Source organism: Haliotis rufescens, unplaced genomic scaffold, assembly GCF_023055435.1.
Source record: "Haliotis rufescens isolate VD_foot unplaced genomic scaffold, xgHalRufe1.0.p SCAF_2, whole genome shotgun sequence".
Taxonomy (NCBI): Eukaryota; Metazoa; Mollusca; class Gastropoda; order Lepetellida; family Haliotidae; genus Haliotis; species Haliotis rufescens.
In genome coordinates, this window is record NW_025963890.1 from 8,901,660 (window position 1) to 8,922,368 (window position 20,709).

Consider the following 20,709-nt stretch of genomic DNA (forward strand, 5'->3'; position numbering starts at 1 on the left):
TCGCCCTGTACCGCTGTACTTGAAAGGTAGCATTATACATTACTGACGAGTAACCTTTGTTAACACTTATTCAAGAGCCAATGATAACAACATAACGTAGTGTTATCGCACATGTCAGTTCATGGATCAGGAATCAATGTTTTTGTAGCTGCGTGGTTATGTGCAGCTAAACATGCAACACGGAACTGTGTTTTGTTTCATATTGGGATCAATTTGACCTCGAATATATATGAGGTCATGTGGATTAATAAATTTTATATTATATATATTACTTGTAGACTATATGTGTACAGGTATCGACATGGCTGAAATAATGACGTTACATTTTCACTTAAATTTAATACAAAACGTCAATACCACAGATCGATTATCCAACGAAACAGATTCTATTGGTCATAACACTCATAAAAGATATGAAAATTATAATAATGAATCACTAAAATCGTAAATGAAATATCATAACATTCAAATTCTGACCTAAACAATGATATGATATTTGGATATTTTTATACTACAGATAAAATATGCACATGCTATTCAACATTACTTTGCAATAAATGACATTTTTCTTAATAAATAATTGAAACCAGTAATGCATTTTCAAAAAAAAGGTATGTGAGACAAATGTGTAAAGTCATTTAACCGTTATTGTGCCTCTCCTATGAAAGCTACAAGCAAGTTACGTATCGACGTCTACAATGAACCATATTGTGGACAGTCATACGTTCTATGATTTATATATAAGCGAACATGATTGTGAAGATTCAAGCTGGGGAATACCCAACAAAATAGCTTATTTTCATACATACCAGAAACTATCTGATGTATGTCCGTGCCACATAGACCTCCGTGTTGTGCTAGGCGGTAGACGACTCTAAAGTGTGAATCATGACCGAGATACGTCTTTCCATGTTAGGCACATCGTTGTTGTGTGTGTGACATGCTATATTTAGATGTAAGCCAGTGTACAGGTAAAACAGTGTGCAGGTACTCAACACACCAGATTAACACTCTTCTAGTTATGGGGTACCTTTATCAGTGCAGCTACACGTTGCTTACCCAGTAATGACAAACTTTATGGGCTCATCTCTGTTGAAACGAAAGATAAAATCGTCAGGCAAATCTTCTATAATTGCTTCCATGTTCTACAATGTATCCAAATACATTTGAACTGGTACAAATAAAATTATGAAAGCACGTATTTATAGTTTCTATTTATTTGCATTTATGTCCGAGACAAGCTTTGCCACTACAGATTGACTGCTGGATATGAATATCTACATAATTGTTTTTTTTTCTGAACATGGAAGTCTGTTAGGAGGTTATGCATGTTTCGTAGACTACAAAAACAACACCCGCATTTGTACTTTGTAAACCGTATGTGTACACTTTACCGTTTAGAGGAGAAAGGTTTTACCTGAAGGAAATGTAATTATAGACTTTATTTGACCTTCTAACTAATAAATCGATGTCAGGTGTGTGTGTGTGTGTGTGTGTGTGTGTGTGTGTGTGTGTGTGTGTGTGTGTGTGTTGTTTAATGCCATAGTGACAATATATTGTGTTTAAAATGTAGAGCTAGGTTACCTGTAGATTTAACCGCGCTGAATTGAATTGGGAACCGAATCTAGCTCTACATTGAAAACACAGTATGTTTATCTCCATTCTACCATGACTAAATAAAACGCGAACTCTTTGGTGTAAATAAATGTATTGAGTGAAGCGGCATGGGTATGGGTTGAGTCCAGTGTTTTGAATGGGTTATCGATCTGAATTACGGAATCACCAACAACAGCTTGTGAACAAAATATGGCGCTGTATATACTCAAGCAGTTTGTTTACACCGTAATACTTCACTCGAACATACGACAGGCATTGAAAGCATTTAAGCTCGGCAACTTGGTAGGTTAACATGAGGTAGGCATCCCTAAAGAAAACTAAGCAAGCTTTGCAAGGCTTTCGTTCTACATCGAATGTCACCATTATGACGTCATATTGCTCATTGTGACGCAAAAGATATGACGTCACAGTCGTATATAGAAATTCCAAGCTCTCTGGTGTCTCAAAAACGTAAATACACTCCCTTTGTAGATTTCTATTGTGTTTTCTGCACGAAATGTATTGCCACACATCCTTTGAATATTGTAGCAACCGCATCTGTGCATTTTGTAACCTGTAACTGTAGATATAATTATTTAATTATCCCGCGATATGCCAAGGAGAGGCACGGGCCACCGAGCCGTGGATGCCCGTGCCTAAAATAAAAACAGAAGATGAGATTGGGTTAAATGGCCGAGGGTGTGCAGGTACTAGTGGGCTACTTAGCTGCTAATTGTGTATACCAAAATGCTACCGTTGCCATGGCCACGCGCGTGGCCAACGGCGATTGCAGCTAGCGCTGCTGGCCTGAGACTGCTTCCGCTGTCCGGCCCCCACGGTAGCATATTTAACCGCTACCATTGCTTGGCAACTCCCACGCTGCCAAAAGCAGCTCCACGCTGCTGGCCTAAGTCAGACTACCGCTGCCCGGCCCCAGGTAGCCGGCCAAAGCAGATCCCACTGCCCGGCCCCATTAGCAAAACCATTGTGCGGCTCCCACGCCGCGGACCCAACTGTCAGCTACCGCTTGACAAGACGACTTCCGCCGCCGGGCCCATATACGTGGCAATTGTTTGCCCCAACGTATGTTATTTTACGATTCCCCGGCTGAAAAGTCGGGAAAGACAAGGTTCCCACTGAGAAGCAGGTAACCCCGGAAAGGTTCCCGCTGAAAAGCAGGTAGCCTTAAGCACGAGTATTAATTTGGAAGCAAGTTAATTTGTTACTAGCAGTGTAGCCCACAAGAACCCCGCCACAAAGCACCAGAGTGCTACCCCACACCCACGGCCACGCGATACGCGGAGATAGCATTGTTGCCCGGCTTGCCTTTGTACTGAAAGGAACCACAAACCTGTGGAGATAACAAGCGCCAAGGCATGTAATAAATTGTCTGTAAACACACACAGTCCTTTGTGACTGAGGTGGACGCCCTCCCAGGCGTACCATGTCTTGTCTGATGCCAGGATCTGGGGATGTGGCACCATTGTACCGCCGAGCTCTTTGACTCGGTTGGCCAGTCGACGGTTGGTATTCTTCCGCATCCCCTCGATCTTTAGTGGGTCCCTGGCATCGTGCCAGTAGCGCCTGTGCAGCATTGAGGATACGATGATCTTGGTGTCAGGAAGCTGGGGTTGTATCCGAAGGGTTGATGTCACCATGTCAAGGTAGCGTCAAGTCCCGTGTAGTTCCATCCGTCACCCACTGGGGTGGCCATGCGCCGTTAAACCATTTGCCCTGCATGTAGGCCCCGAAGCTGGCGCCACCCGCTGCGTCTGAAAACAGCTGGAGGAAATCGCTGTCCACCCATAGTTGGTCCTGAAACACTGAAATGCCTTTATAACTCGTAAGAAATGTTAACCACATTTGTAGGTCTTCCTTGACCCAGCTGGTAATCCTAATGTGGTGAAATGGTTGCTTACCTTTGCTAAGCAGATCGGTTAGCCTGCGGCTGAATGCCCTTGCCTTTGGTATAGCCCTGCACATAAAGTTAAGCTTGCCTATGAGGGACTTAAGGGCCCTTTTTGTGACCTTGATGTTGCCTGTTGACAGGGTGTCTTGGATTTCCCTTGTTGCCTCCTTGATCTTGGACTCTGGGATTCTGATCTGCAGGTCCTAGAGCTATGGGAATGTTTGCCACACTTACCGCATTTGTGAGTGTACTTACAGTTGACCCTGCTACAGCCAAATTTATTGAAATCCCAGCATACCTGACTGGCGATGTCCCCCTGTACGCGTGTCATTGCGCCCCGTCCGCCTGATTGTGGTTGTAGTACCGGCTGTGTTACCATGTACTTCAGCCACAACTCCCCGTCGATGTTGTCCCAGCGTCGTGAGGGGTCCCTTGACATTCTGTGTCGGAATTGTTGGTCGTAGGTTGACCGGGCATCCCCCCGAATCGAAGTGCCGCCGTTCTTATGGTTTCCATGTAGGACAGCAACCCCTGGGTTGTGCGGACCTCGGAGTGCCTACTAACATATATACACATGAAAATGTGGAAAGCTGAAGTCCAGCTTGCCAGGGACAGGCGCTTTGGTTGCTGCTTTATTGGTTTAAAAATTACCTAACCTGAGGAGTCGTACGCCATGGTAATCGTACCGTCCTCGTGACTTCCCTCGGTGTCTGGTAGGATTGTGCCGAGGTCGACATACTCGCCACGCCAGATTTTTTCCCTCACCGTTTGTTTGACGTGCGCGTCTTTTCCGTCCGCACGGAAGGAAAGGGAATCCCCGTATCCTGCGATGTGATTGGCTGGCCAAGCCGCGTCACCGTCGGCCTCGCTAACCGGCATGCTGTTTAAAGCGGCGTTAAACGGCTCTCACTCTGTCGTGTCATTCAGTCTATATTTTCTACGAATGTTATCCGAACTATCATCATAACCTAGGCCATCTGCGTTACAGAAAAGAATGTGGTACCAGAGATACCACGCGAATCTAAAGTTGGTGTTTTCATATGGGATTAAGAGCTACACGTGCCTACAGTCCCATTCCATTGTGCCCACAATAAATCATGCAATGACACGGTCTGTTGCTCAGAAAGGGATTCGCTACAGGACTGATTACATAACATTTATAGACATAGTGAATTATACCCTTAGCCGTCTCGTAAAAGGCATACACATGTCTCGTGGTGGTAACGCCATTGTCTCTTCGGCTGTCCTTTGCTGCCATCATTATATGAATGTTTACATCTATAGCGTCAGCAGTAAATATCACCCATTCAACTAACACTCTTAAAATCACCCACACTAACTAAGTCACAAACCCTAAAACCTGTCATTTCATGTCGGACAAGTATATAGCGACAGGACCCCCGGACTGCCATTCAAGTAACTAACTAACGACTGCCATTCTATACTGCCATGCACCCCGAGGCACAACTCTCGGTAAGGACATACTGATGTAGATGTACGATCGCTAACATATTCGATGGATGCAATTTGGAGAATGCCTCCGTTATCTATTTCTTGTATTTATGTCCATGTGCCACTGTGAGTGGTTATTTATGGAATTAAACAATGTCAAAGTTGCACAGCTCGTTCAGGATGGCAGACCGTCCATGTAAAATACTTCTGGATTAACAATGGCAATTAGCATGTCCAATTATTCAGATTCGCATCAGGCTTGGCTGCAGCGATCTTAACGCAGATCAGTATGATAGACATATTGCATACTAAAACCTGTTCCTGTGGATATCATACCGAGCATGCTTTACACTTTTGTGTGTACAAACTACTAAGTTCTTCGAAATGAAATGTATTTTTACCAACAAGGTTATTTTTTACACACAGTGTTATGCAGAAATTCGCATTTGAGTAAAGAAGAGCAAATCCAAACATTAGCTTCTATTCAAAACTTCGTATTAAAAACTGGCAGATGTTCAATTAAATGAATTGTTTCACATAAACTGCAAATATATTTCTCATATACACACATCTAGCTTGGCATGTGCAATTCATTTGTTAATTTAACGTTCGCTGATGTATTTATTGCATCGTGTCTTATGGGTAATGAAGTGGTATTAACATAAGCGCTTCGATTGTTTACTAATCCATTTCTAGATTCTAGACATATACACATCATGGTTGCAGGGTAATTAGTCTTTGTCCCAATTCGGTCGCTATGATACTACGATGAAAATGAATACCTCGTTGTAAGCATCGGGGATTCGCCCTATGTTGGGCGAAATGGCGGGAGAACTAAAACCAAGCCTTACCTGTTGGTTTGCGCTAACCGGGCCGGGCGCTGAATGTTCCTGCAACTGGAGTATTTTTTCCAGTTGCTCGTTTACCTGGGTAGCCGAGTTGGCAGCCTGCGCGGCATTTACAAGCTGCGCCGATTGTACGTTAATTCTGTTGCCCCCTTCGATATTTCCGTAATTGGCAGACTCACCATCAGCTGTTGCCTCCTGTATAATGTGCACTCCCGGGGTTTGTCTCCTGGTTGTCCTGGCCTGCTTGGCTCCCCTCACAAGCTTGTGGTTGACGGGTGCTCTTCTCTTGGGAGGCATCACGAAGGTCGAGGTGGTGAGTTGGTATTCCACAAGCGTAAAATTGTCCGAGGGTGAAGTTCGGGAGTAGGACGGAATAAAAAAAAGCGATTATATACAGTGACACACGTGTGTACTTGGGGAAGGGCTGTTCGCGAATGACTCACAAAGGCGGGATGATGCTTGCGCGGGATTATTCCCCGGGCACAGTGCCGAGTGGTGGCCCGGGGTGATTGAGTTACGGGGGGTGATTGGGTTACAGACGTAATTAGCCCATGGTTTGGATACGCGCGATAAAGTCATTTAGTAGTTAGTACTAAATGTAAATATGCCTACCGACAATGACCGAAAATAGTACTATTCTATGAATATTAGCTTCCGCGGTGAACCAGCTGTTTCAATCAGAGGGGGTTTATTGTGATTTAATAGTCCCTTATTGACCAATCAGAATCGAGTAAATTCCAAAATCATAGTAGTATGTTTATCTCCTAAATATACCAACAGTTCAACTTAATCTAAATAACAAGATTAAACAACTTTTGAATCAACTGTTCAATGCTTTAATATGATCATGTGGTAATGCTAGAAACATACAAGGCAAAATGAAAAACTGCATTTGCCTTGGTTGTGTATCTCTACGACAAGTCAGATAGTGAGTGAATTGGGTGTATCGCCGCTTTGAACTGTACAGTATTTCAGTTTAATGTGGGAGTAAAGCCCGAAGTGATGCGGGTCTCAGGCCTTTACCACTTTGTCGAAACCTTCGAGCACGGGAACGGTGCTGACAAACCTAGACACACAGGCGTGCCCTGGGGATAAACTAGCGGCGCTTTAGACGACTGAGCTAAATGTACCCCTGACAAGTCAGGTGAGGTGATATGAAATGGTGTTTAACGTCGCGTCCAAGTGTGTGTGTGTGCGTGCGTGCGTGCGTGTGTGTGTATTTGGCTACTTGTACTAGTCCGGACTGATGCCGATTTATACTTGAACCCCACTCAGACACAGTATACTGACTCCGAGCCGACCAGTCCTTGTTTTAGCAAATTAATGCCGAGCGTCAGACAGAGTAACAACAAGTACCATCTTTTAACGTCGTTTCGTATGACGCGGCCGGGGAGCGAACCCCTGACCTTCCGCTCTCCGAGCGGACGTTCTACCACTAGACCACGGAGACGGTTCCTACAAGTCAGATAATCTGCAAGTCGTATGACATAACAGTAAAGGTGAAGTGGGTTAAGTACCTGCCACGTGTGTTTACCTTTGGCTTGAGATAAGGAAGAAATATGTACCGCAGTGACGTGAAATGCACATTTATAACTCTACAGACTGAGGGGCAATATATACCAACAAACCAAAACTACGTACCAACTTGCTGAATATGAACAACACTTAAGATTTCATGAAACGTCCACACGACCAGAGATAAACTGGTACCATTGATATGCAGGGTTTCATAATAAGTCATTTTGTCTCATTGAAGATACTTGAGTAATTTGAATCAAAGCTTACAAACATGACAAATAGGTCCACAGTGTGTATAACGTAAAAGGATACGGGCCCATTCGTACACAGATGTTATGCGCATTAATACATTTGTACATTTATACATAACTTGTACTTGTAAATGATATGTTAAAAAATAAAACATGACTCACCAAACAATTGAAATATAACTCTAAATATGAAACGCATACTTAAACTAGTCAACGTTACCACCAATATGGATTATTGGTCTTCGAATACCTAAATGGAATATAATAATATTTAAAATGTCCATACGAAAACCTTCCAATTCGAAAAGAAGAGTAAACATGTAGTATAGCATCTGACCTCTTCAACCAGCTTATGTTGTATCTTATAGAGAATCTCACCCTCGTGTCTTTTGATATCAAATATATCAACGAGTGTTGATATATTTGATATCCAAAGACACGAGGGTGAGATTTTTTTTATAATCCAACATCATTCTTCCAACTGTTTCAATTTGAAGACAGTCATAAGCTGTGTCTTAAGTGTCAAAAGTACTGCTAACAGATTCAGTAGCAGAGCCATTAGTGATATCATTTGAGTGTGACGTCATGGTATCAATGACGTCACACCGGTAGTGTCACAGTGACCTCGTATTACACTCACACTTATCTTATGTGATATATACGAGTTACCGCTATGTAAACAGTTACTTGCAATAAATGTCAGATCGGCTTTTGGTCATATCACTTCAAAACGAATGGCAATGATTTAAATATCTTTCTTATATGGTAGTTGTAACATTATTTCAACATGACCAAATTAAGAAGCCTCATATAATACTTAATTTAAATAGTATCTTGCGATTACTTTTGGTGTCACAGTTTACATTGTACCTCTTTGTTACACATAGGCTACACAAATCTTTGAACTTTGACATGTAATAGTTCAACGTATCGCCCTTACACCCATCATAAAGATGGAATATTGTTGAGTGCGGCGTTAAACAACAAACAAACAAAAATACACCCATCCAATACTACCAAATCGGTTAGCCTTTAGGAACTTCTTGATTGTGCAATTTAGGTAACCATTTACATTCATTTGATGACAAAAGGTTATGGAATAATCATAAACATGTTATACGGTCAATATTTTAAAATATACTTGTAATGATTTGAGATGAAGTTCAATAAACAGAAAACGGCCCAGGCACAACCGTTCAAATTACATGTACGTTTACGCACGTGCAGCTGTGAGCATAACAGTATTGATAGTTTCTGTTCAGGTTTACTGTTCTCGTTTACACGTGATATGTGGGAGGAAGTGAATACTCGAGACAGTTCAACCACTGAAGTTTATTCCCGTCCTGAGTCAACCAACTACATGAATACATGTATACACATACACTGTTTTTCACACCCATGTCCTATCAATTCAAATAAACAGCGCTTCGAGGTGAGTGAGTGAATGAATGAGAACACCAGAAATGGGTTTCACCTGGAGTGAATGCTTTAAACTGTACCTATAAGCCCTCCAACCGCCATTACTATTCTTCAATTAGTTATATTGATAGAGCCTATTGGCGTTAGGCAAATTAAACTTTAATCGTGTATATAATGCTGCATGTAAAACGAGTAAGTGAGTGAGTGAGTTGGGTTTAACGCCGCTTTTAACAGCATTCCAGTTATATCACGGCGTGTCAGCCTAATGTGGGAGAAAAACCCAAAGTGATTCAGGTCTCAGACGTTTACCACTTCGGTGAAACCCATAAGCTCGGGTATGGTGCTAACAAACCTAAAACATAATCGGGATGAACCCGGATTCGAAACCACAATCATAGGTTTCTGGTGTGCCCAAGGGACGCAACTCTGCACAGCGAATTGCGGCGCCTCAGACGACTGAGCCACCCGTGCTCCAGCATGTAAAACGAAGTCCAAGTGCATAATGATAAAGTCCATTAACGTCTTGATGGAATAAAACAATACGGTATATTTTTAAAAGTGATCCATCATTTGCCTAATGTTATCAATGTCTTGCAATAACATTGTCATGAATACGGGGGGCGGTCGGTGGCCTAGTGGTTAAAGCGTTCGCTCGTCACGCCGAAGACCAGGGTTCGATTCCCGACATGGGTACAATGTGTGAAGCCAATTTCTGGGGTCCCCCGCCGTGATATTGCTGGAATATTGCTAAAAGCGGCGTAAAACCTCACTCACTCACTCATGAATACGTAGGATGTAAAACGAAATTGAATTATTAACTGAACCAGCACATCGGTTAGATTGACCTAACAGTAACGTAGATAGCGTGCTCTCAGAATGTTTACTTTGTCGTTAGGGTACTCCCGTTTTTACAAGTATAACCTCTTCAAAGCAACGAGAATATTTTAAGGCTGTGTCAATACAAAAATGTCAACAAATTTTGAGGGTCCTGGCGGGCGTGTTTCGACAGTATCGATCAGTCTCATCAATGAAGGGGGCACGGGTGGCCCAGTCGTCTGTGGCGCGCAATTCGCTGTGCAGAGTTGCGTCCCTTGGGCACGCCAGCAATCTATGAACGTGGGTTCGAATCCCGGTTCGCACCGATAATGTTGCGAGGTTTGTCAGCATTATACCCATGCTCGTGAGTTTCACCGAAGAAGTAAACGACTGAGACCTCTCACATCAAGCTGACACGCCGTTATATAACTGGAATACTGTTCAGAGAGGCGTTAAACCCAACTCACTCACTCACTCACTCACTCATCAATGCAGTATATACTATACAGTAATTTCGAGAGTGCTTTCTTTGAAGCTATTGCCATACCTACATGTATAGCATATATTACCGATGTACGTACAATCAATAACGGCTTGCAAAGACTTCGTACCTCAATAGATTTCTGAATCTAGCTTGAAGTTTAGTGATACAATAACGTGTTACCGCTGAATTTGTAACTGCGTCAAAATCGTTTCAGTTGTATTGAACAATATTTTATGTAGTTTAAAATCATCGTATCTACGTCGTATGACAAGGAGTAGATTGGATAACAGTTTATTTATTATATGTTTCAGGGCTAGTTCTTGCCTCTTCATCAGGTGCTCCTTGTCATGGTTACATCCAACTTCCAAATGCCGATAAAGACTCTCATCGTATCTGCTCGTAATAAATATACTGTAGCTCATATATAACAGCCTGGATGAGTATTTGCAGACAACCCAGTCAAAAGAAATCATGTTAGGCACAATCTTGGAATATAAGCGATCTTAAGATTGTTCCTGTACAATCATGGAATATTCACCTATTTCAAGATTGTAAAATAATCGTAAAATATTTTTGGGCTCTATATACGTGCATTTGTTGTTGACAGTTGGTCAGTCGAACTGACCCTAATCCGTTATTGGTTTGATTATCAAGGCTGGTGCTAGCGTACATGCACGTCGCTGTACAAGCGCAATAATCTTGGACGCGACGTTAAACCCCATACACTTCACCGAACCTCCAACTCGCAACTGTCAAATCCGTTTTTTTGCTAGCGGCTGAACATTTTAAAAAAGGGTATTCAGCAGTGCAACCTAGCACACTCAGGGCATGTGGTTTCTTCAGTGAATATGTATGGATAGATTTTGAATTCCATTCCACTTTATCCAGTTTCTGATTTCTATCATGACTACCTTTTGACGACGTAGTGCTTGCAGCGGATTTGTTTTAGAATAATCATGATAGTTGCAACAGCTTAACATTTTGCTCATTGTCGCCATTCTTTCATTTCATTTCATTTTCATGTGAGATGGTATTTTGCATTTGCGATGTTGAGTAAATTATAAAGTTCAAATGTCAATATCAGTTGTTTATGTCCTTCCTTGTAAAGTTACCGCCTCCGTGGTCTAGTGGTTGAGCGTGTGCTCGGTGTGCGGAAGGTTGTCTGGTTCGATCCCCACCCGCGTCATACTAGAAGACGTTAAAAGATGGTACTTGTTGTTACCCTGCCAGGTGATCTGCATTAAGGGTCTTAAACAAGCTCTTGTCGCCTCGGAGTCAGAGTACTGTGACTGAGTGGGGTATTCATATTAAACCGTGGCTTGGTATCTCAGTGGGCTAGCACTATATTATCGGAGTAGTAAAGTGACCTTGTCACTGTAAATTTATACTTTTGGGTACATACGTGTGTGTCGTTTTTTACACAATGCCCTCGAGTGCATTGTTATCATTACATGTACTAAATCTCGATACTGATGTTTTTTGTGTGTGTGTTTGTATGGTGTGACAGCAGTCAGTATTGTATAAAACCTAAATATTGTTGATGCAAACAATGACACAACAAAGAATGTATGAAAAAATATATTTTTATTAAAGTATATACAGGATTGGGCAATTAGGACTGATTGCCGCTGACCCTGGGGCTAAGTAGTAACACGCAGGATGTGCCCTTGGGTTACTCTTAGCACGCCAGGTACTTAAAGAATTTTGGGAAGGTTGGTGGGACAAAACAGTTTCTCCTGTGGAGGAATGTTTTTAGGCCCAAATCACCAATCAGTCCCCAAAGATACGAAGTGGAAGGCAAATATGTAGGTAAACTATGGTAAGAAAGTAATAAAAGATGACATGCTGATGATTGTTCGAAGGGAGGTGGGTGGGTAAACAAGGTAATTCATGCGTGAGAACCATATCCAATATGGCGAATAAAAGAAGTGCTACCCGAAATGCATTGTGGGTCAATTACCCAAGGCAATGTGGGTAGTATTGTTTGGTAAATCAATTTATTAGTTGATAAAGCCTAATGTTAATTATTTCCTACGACTACGAATATATATATTAGTATATACTACTGTTACGCAGATGCACAATATATATGAATGGGTCATATCAATTGCGTTGCTGGACACGTGGTAGTTACGCCGTACCTGTGGTCTGGGGTAAGATAGCCTCAGAGAGCATGGTAAAGAAAATATACACATCGTGGAGACCTGCGTAAACTCTAAGTAGAAAACCAGCATAGTACACGGAAAGTAGTTGTGGATTGAAGTGTTATGGATGTTAAAAACGGAGATAGCCTATACATGCCGGTAGGCGATGTCGTTATTGCATTTACTCATGATAAAATTACGTACATTATTTTGCAATACATGAACAAGTAGATGATTAGCCTTCCAAAGGGAAACCTTATTGACTTATCACTAAGTAAGATATAAATCGTTTCTGGGGTCGTCCCGAGGATTCCCTAGAAACACATGCTAAATTTCCTATATGCTCAATCGAGAATGGTCACATCGAAGGCTTTTCGAACGAATCTCGTTTTAGTCTGTGTGCAATTGAAAACTACGTTGTGTCAGGGTAATTCTAGTAAGTTCCATGATGGAGAAATAACTACAGTATTCACCACATATCTACATGTATTATTGACATATATTTTAGTTTGCTCCTGGTTGGTAGACGCTTATGCAGATCGTATATGAATACACATATCGATTTCCAATATATTTCGTTCGAAAGAAGCCATTTTTATTGCATTTTTCATACCTTCAATACATTTTCTCGTTTCATTTCACATTTCATATTTTTCTTTGTTTTTCAATCAATTAGTCTAATTCCTTTATCCTATTCGAAAGGGACGCTAGTGTCCTCTGCTGACATTCTCGTTCAAACGTCATTTCAGGGCTGTACTTGAATATATTTTATAATTCTGTTGTCACGTCAAAAACGTTCCATGGCGTTCTGCACGAAACTCCGGGACCAGAAATGGGTTATCTTGCCTGCATGCATAGTCGCCTTTTACGGCAAGCATTGGTTGCTGAACACCTAGTCTACCCCGGATCACGGGTAACCTCCTGAAAGGTCAGATATTAATGGCCAATATTATGATAATCTTAGTACTTAAGGGGCATTCACACGATACAACTACTTGGCGCAATTAATTGTACGAACTGAATTTGATACAATGCGGCATTCACACAGTGGTGAGTTGCATCCAACTCGGATCTCGCAAGATCTGACTAAATGCTTGGAAAATAGTGATTCACTGCATTACCGCTGGAATTCTGGTAGCGAGTTAAATTTTCAGACGCACAGTTTTATAAGTTCTGAAAAATGAAAAAAATATCGTTTTGCGAGAATTGTGGTTGCGCGGCAACTGGGCGAACATATGACTTTGCTGTTTATGGAGCTATATAGTATTGAATGTTCTATCAAGTGGTGTAAAATTCAGACTAATTTGAAAAGCAGACGTAGTGCTAAATGTTGTCCAAATTATAGCTTTGGTAGCGAAAATAAACCTCTAAAATGAAGCCATTTTTCATCGTACACCGATAACGTAACGTGCGATTAAAAATTTTAGCAGACAGCTTCATGCCAGATGTGAGCGAACAAAATACTATCTAATATGTGAACGAGGTAAAAGCATGTATAACATGATACATTCCATACGAAAACTTACTTCTTGTATGTGGCGAAATTCAATTTTCCGCCATGATGGTGGAGAGGTCGACACATGTGCACAGAAAAGGGGACATAACTCCACTATGCTTAACTGTAAGCAATTACCCAGTGTCCAGGGTGAGAATAGGCCATGGTTCATGACAATATATTATCGTGAGTTTGCGCCAGCCATGGCGTCACGTGGAACAATTTCTGTTGATTTTCCAAATCATTGTCAAAGTATCTTATAATCAATTCCTCAATTCTTGCAACGATTACCGCCCCATGCATATTCGCAATAATCTGAGCTAATGTATGCAGCATATTGACGACTGTATGTCTTGAAATAGTAGAAAATGCTAATGTCTAAATCTGGATGTTTACAAGCGAGTAAGTACTGGTAGGTTTAGGAGCACAGGGTTGATTATTTCGGTTGATTTTATTTGGACCCGTGAATGAGGCAATTAAAATTTTGTCAATTCATTGGTATGAGGAATTCAGGGATGTATATGTCGTAGCTGAATGTGAAATATTTGTGATGTCATAGGCGTCTCAATACCGACAGGGCCTTGTGGTTAAAGTGTTCGCTAATCACGCCGAACACCCGGGTTCGATTCCCGACATGGGTTCAATGTGTGAAGCCCATTTGTGGTGTCCCCCGCCGTGATATTGCGGGAATATTGATAAAAGCGGCGTAAAACCATACTCACTCACTCAATACCGACAAACGCAAAACAAAATCGTTTTTACGTTTCGAAAAGTTGTTTGTTGTTCTTATGCTTTAGCTAAATAACTGTTATCGATATTACATAATATATACTTTCGCGCAGTATCCACTACTGTCAAGTATGTCTGTGTGTATTAAGTATTTCGAGTTTTAGATAAATAATGGACCTAATCTCATCCGCAGTGTACTATCACATAGTCTGCCGTTTAAACACAACGTTTAACCAAGAGACGTGCACCGATACAAATGTCCAAACTTACACATGTTACAAGGTTAATCTACGTACCTACGTTTCATGAGTACTTATTTGAGTGAGGATACCGCAAAGTAGAAGTTACCGACGTGAGTTGCTGTCGCCATTTTTGTTTACTAATTTACGTGTAAATATCACGTGGATTTTTTAAACGCTGCATGCGTACAATCTGTTGCATGAAAATAGAGCATGTCTTATTTCCTTCAACTCACGCCCAACAACTGCATACTTTGGTCCGACTTGCGGGTACACGCGATGCAATGCGTTGCAAGCAACACATTGTATACAACTTGTTGTACCGTGTGAGTTTCCCATTAGGCAACTGCAGAAGATATCAAGGCTAAACGTCGCTGGAAAAAACTAACTAAAGGTGTGTTGTTTCACCAGGGCAATGCACCTGCGTACAAGTATGTTGTCACCATGGCTGCAATGCATGTCTGTGGTGTTAAACTCATTGATCATCCTCCATATTTGGCATCGTCAGATTTCAACCTCTCATCCAGTTCGAAGAAAAACCTGTCTAGCAAGCATTATGCAAATGACGATGGCGTCATTTCTGTTGTGGGGGACGTTGTTCACCACAAGGAGGAAGTCTTGTACATCAGTAGGGTGCCGCCACTCCAGCATCGATGGCGAAGGGGATAATGTTAATTTTAATAATTAGCAACCAACTCCTTTATGATCAACACAGCCCACCAAAGACCTTCCCACCCGGCCCTCGTAAGTAGTAGACATATGGTGTAAGCATATTTATTTCCATAAAGTGGAGAGATGGCAAACGAGCATATTCTGGTTATCTGAATGCATATACGAACAAACATGTATACAAATAACAATATATTGAAAGTGACATGAGAAATAACATTCATTACATAATTGACATTAAAGAAACTTGATAATTATATAGTATTGTTCTTTAAGTGTTTTATTACTCGATTATCTTTCTTAACTACAATTACGTTATTATTTTCATCCAGCACAACAGCATTGTAGTATCATATAGCAAAGCCAACATTGCTTAAAAAAACAAAAAATCTCAGACAAATAAAAAAATCGACTAGATGATAGAATAAAACTATCTACTGATTTCAAAATTGAAAAATTTGTTATAGTCGTAAAATTGAATTAAAATCTAAGCCTTTTACGACATAATACATATTTGCCTTAATGTACTGTTTACGGGACACGTAAGAAAGATATGCATCTTCCGTGTGATAGCTACAACATAGTCGGATGTAAATCTGACAAATTTGTCGGCGTTGAGAATACTGCAGCCAAGCCTGAGACGGGAGTGTATAACCTGACAGAATCTTGATCCATAATTTTCATCAAAGTATATACGATTCTTATCATTGCTTTTTCTAAAACATTTAAATCTTCATAAACTACTGGCATGATTTGCTATAATTATTTGTTTTATGCTTTATGTTTTGCAGTTGTCAGCATTTTTTTCAAATTATAATCACTTGCATCCGACACTCTATTTTGAACTAAGGATGAGAGACAATCTGGTAGGAGGTTATTAACGGTTACCTCTTTCAGAAGATATTTAACTTTTGAAAATGTCTTCTTTCTACTAATGACGTAAGATTCGTTTCTTTATAAAGATTGCCGTGACTAGTGCCACGAACAGCCCAACAAATGTTTGTGAGTGCATCTAGATTCAGTTTTTCAAGTAGTAATGCCTATTCTTTTGTGCAGTTGTTCCGTATGTGGCAACAATAATTAAATATCGGTAATATGAAAGATTTATACATTATTACCAGTGTTTTTCTTTTTAAAGCGACACTTAAGACTCCTGAGACAGTGAATCATTGGACTGACTTTCTTAGCTTGGCTATCAATGTGTGTCCACATACAATCTTCTTAGGAGTAAGTTTAGGAGAACGAACTACCTGAACTGTAGTGTTATTCAATTTTCAAAACTGGTTTTACATTTAGTAATTTAATAGATACTGTTTTATTAGGGTTAAAATCGACCTGTGGGTTTTCTGACCCAAGTGCATATTCTACTTAGATCGTTATTCAGACAATGTGCTGCTGTACGTGGATAATTTACCACAACATATAGGGAGGTGTCATCTGCAAACAATCTACGATCAATATCGTCTACAATGTCGTTTATAAAAGTTAAAAACAGTAGCGGTCCTTAGACTGAACCTTGTGGAACTCCGGCCGTAACTTGTCGTAAGTCTGAACTGTACCCATTGATAACAACCCGTTGACATCTATTTTTAAGTAGCTTTCAAACCATCTTAATAATTTCCCTTTCGATAACCTAGGATTTGAGTTTATGGATAATACCTCCATGCCAAACTTTATCAAAGGCCTTACTGATGTCGCAAAAGACTGCTCTAATGTATTTGCCTTTATCCAATTCTCCAGCAATAAAACCATATAGGTAAGTTAGTTTATTAGCGGTAGAATCTCCTGACAAGAACCCTGATTGAAGATTTGTAAGCAAATTATTATCTCTTAAGTAATTATTACATATTCAAAAAGTTAACGCATTTTTCGAATATCTAAGCCTCACAACACGTGAGAGCTATAGGTCTATAATTTATCAATTCATTAATATTACATTTCAAGCCATTACGGAAGCTTCCTTCCAACTTATTGGAAAAGTAGACTTGTCCAGGGATATATCAAACAATTTAACAAGTGGATCTGGTTATCGCTGAAGCACTTAATTTCAATAATCTGTTGCCGATACTGTCGGGCCCTGTTGCTTGCTATGTCTCTTGTATCATCATATATACATCGTGGTAATTAATGGGGTGACATTTGGTATTACTGGTGCCCCTTAGATAGTTTTTAACTTGCCGCCACCAGATTTTTCGCCGTACGCATAAAACATTTACCATCAATTTTGAGCACGTATTTTGTATTTGCAACACTAACATAGGAGTTAACACGGTTTCTTATTTAATGAAAACTGGTCCAGTCAGAATCTAAGTTACGCTCTTTAGCAAGCTTGTGAATGCCGACGTAGCATCCAACATATCTCACTTGTGATCCATTGTGGATCATAAGGTCTCATTGTAACAATTGATTTAGGAATGTGATCATTACACACGTCAATAATTGTCCGGGTAAAACATTCTGCAATAACATCAACATTTCTGGATGATAAGAAATGATCCCAACTTTGTCTCAGTTGAGCTATCAATATTGTTTTCATTATTCGCCATGTTGTAATTGTAGATTTTTCTTTTACAATTTGCATTGCTAGGTATAATTTCCTTAATTGCTACGAATATAGGACAATGGTTACTGCATATAGGATCGGATACACCCGAATTCCACACACACTCTACATTAGTTACAAACAATAAATCAATCAAAGTTCTGGAGGTAGGTGTAATCCTGTTGGGCTCAGTTATAACTTGGGTCAACCCATATATTGCTTGTAAGTGATCTATTTTGTTTTTACTGTCTCACAGATATCTAGATTAAAGTCCCAAGCTATAATAGATGTATATTCAAATCTATTGCGTTACATATTGACTGATCTGTCAACCGTCAGTAAGCCTATCTGCCCTATAGAATATCCCTTGCCATTACCCATAATGAATCAAGTACATTTATGCACAGATAATCCATATTGTTAACATATTATTTCGTTTTACATATATAGCTACACCCCCGCCTCGACTTGGTCGATCGTTTCTAACTGGCAAATGAAAGCCTGGAATTGAAATACCAACAGTAATGTATGCCGTTATGCAGCCAAGTTTCGGTCAAATGAATAATATCGTATAAATGAAATTCAGTGCAAAGTAGATCTATTTGTCCTTTAGATGACCAATCTTTAAATTACCATGTTACTGGCCCAGGGTTTGGGTAACATTACCGTAACATGAAAGAAGTAATCGACGGTCTTAGCTTATAGATACAACAGGGGTCACGGGTGGCCCAGTTGTCTAAGGCGCCGCAATTCACTGTGCAGAAACCTATGATCGTGGGTTCGAATCCCGGTTCGCCCCGATTATGTTTCTAGGTTTGTCAGCACCATACCCGTGCGTGTGTTTCACCGAAGTGGTAAACGCCTGAGACCTGCATCACTTGGGGCTTTCCTCTCACATTAAACTGACACGCCGTTAAAACAGGAATACTGTTCAAAGCGGCGTTAAACCCAACTCACTCACTCACTATAGATACAACAGGAAGAAAGAAACAGCAAGGACCTGTTCAATTTGCAAGATACTTTGCTGTAAAGACTGGACGCTAATAACCCCATCTATCGCAACCGACATCTCTCTTTACAGAATAGGGGCGGCAACATATCGACGACTGTATGTCTTGAAATAGTAGAACATGCTCATGTCTAAATGTGGATGTTTACAAGCGAGTAAGTACTGGTAGGTTTAGGAGCACAGGGTTTATTATTTCGATTGATTATATTTGGACCCGTGACTGAGGCAGTTAAAAATTTGTCAATGCATTGGTATGAGGGCTGATCACGCCGAACACCCGGGTTCGATTCCCGACATGGGTAAAATGTGTGAAGCCCATTCCTGGTGTCCCCCGCCGTGATATTGCTGGAATATTGCTAAAAGCGGCGTAAAACCATACTCACTCACTCACTTTACAGAATATGTTTTTTTTTTACAAAGGCTGACAGGGGGGTTGCGCACGAAGTATAGATTTGCAATGCAGAAATGCACCAGATATAACCAAAACCTGATAACAGAAAAATGAATGAAAACTACAGAGAGAAAGAATGTCACCACACTCACAGACAAAATATGTCAAACAAAAAATGAACTTTCGAAACATAAACAAAATCTTTATACATCAACCAAAAATGTCACAGAAGAATCACATAACTGAAAATAAAAAAAATAAAAAGCAAATTAATTGGATAATTGGCACCAGTGATGTTTTTGTTTTTTGAACAATCCTACTGATAAAGAATCAGGAAACAGTGACGGTAACATAGGGTACAACAGGACAGCAGGTCGTTACCTGCTTATTGGCATGTTTCACAAACAGTAGATATGGATACCCTAACATACACTGACTCCTAGCAAGGAGAATGTTGTAGCTGTAAAAAAATATTACATTGTAGTACCATTCATAAAGGCGATAGTACTCATTGAGTAAGTAGTAAATAAAATACTATGGTAAATTACGGCATACATACGGCATATTGTAATACCATCTTCAAATATGTTCATGTAAAATAAAAAAAGACGTAATATGCTCCCCAAGAGTATGTTTTGTCAGTGGTCACACATGTACACAAAAGTTGATCATATTTCTCCCTTTCAATGTTACAATACGACAGCGTATCATCCAAACGTGGATATGTTATGCGAAGGGAACACGAACACTGCAGTTTTTTCTCCTCACTTAGATGATGAAAATGAACTCAGTTCTAATCAGTTTACAGATATTGATGCATTCATACTAAATTCTACGATAACTGAACATGAAATTACATCATCAATAAATAAGTTAAAAAAAGGAAAATCCGCCGGGCCCGATCAAGTGCTGATAGAAATGCTTAAATGTTCCCAATTAGATATTATGCCATTTCTTCATAAATGTTTCAACAAACTCTTTGATAATCAAATATTTCCAAACAGTTGGTCTTGTTCAGAAATAGTCCCTCTACATAAAAAAGGCGATCCGAGAAACCCTGACAACTACAGGGGGATCTCATTAATGAGTGTTCTGGGGAAAATTTTTACCTCTGTTTTGAATAACAGGCTTACTAACTGGGCAAATATGAGAGATAAGATACCGGAAGTTCAAGCTGGTTTTAGAAAAAATTATTCAA

General features: G+C 40.3%; 1 protein-coding gene across 2 annotated transcripts in view; it reads right to left on the minus strand.

Moving 5' to 3' along the window:
* The window catches only part of LOC124136215 (platelet endothelial aggregation receptor 1-like), a 50,511-nt gene that overhangs the window by 16,130 nt on the left and 13,672 nt on the right, over window positions 1–20,709 (minus strand). The window contains exon 1 of one of the 2 annotated variants that reach the window (XM_048399604.1): window positions 810–887. The exons of the other annotated variant lie outside the window; for it this stretch is intronic. The gene's annotated coding sequence lies outside the window, so the exon portion shown is untranslated. Of the gene's footprint in view, window positions 1–809; window positions 888–20,709 lie in introns of those variants that run through there. 2 annotated transcript variants of the gene reach the window in all.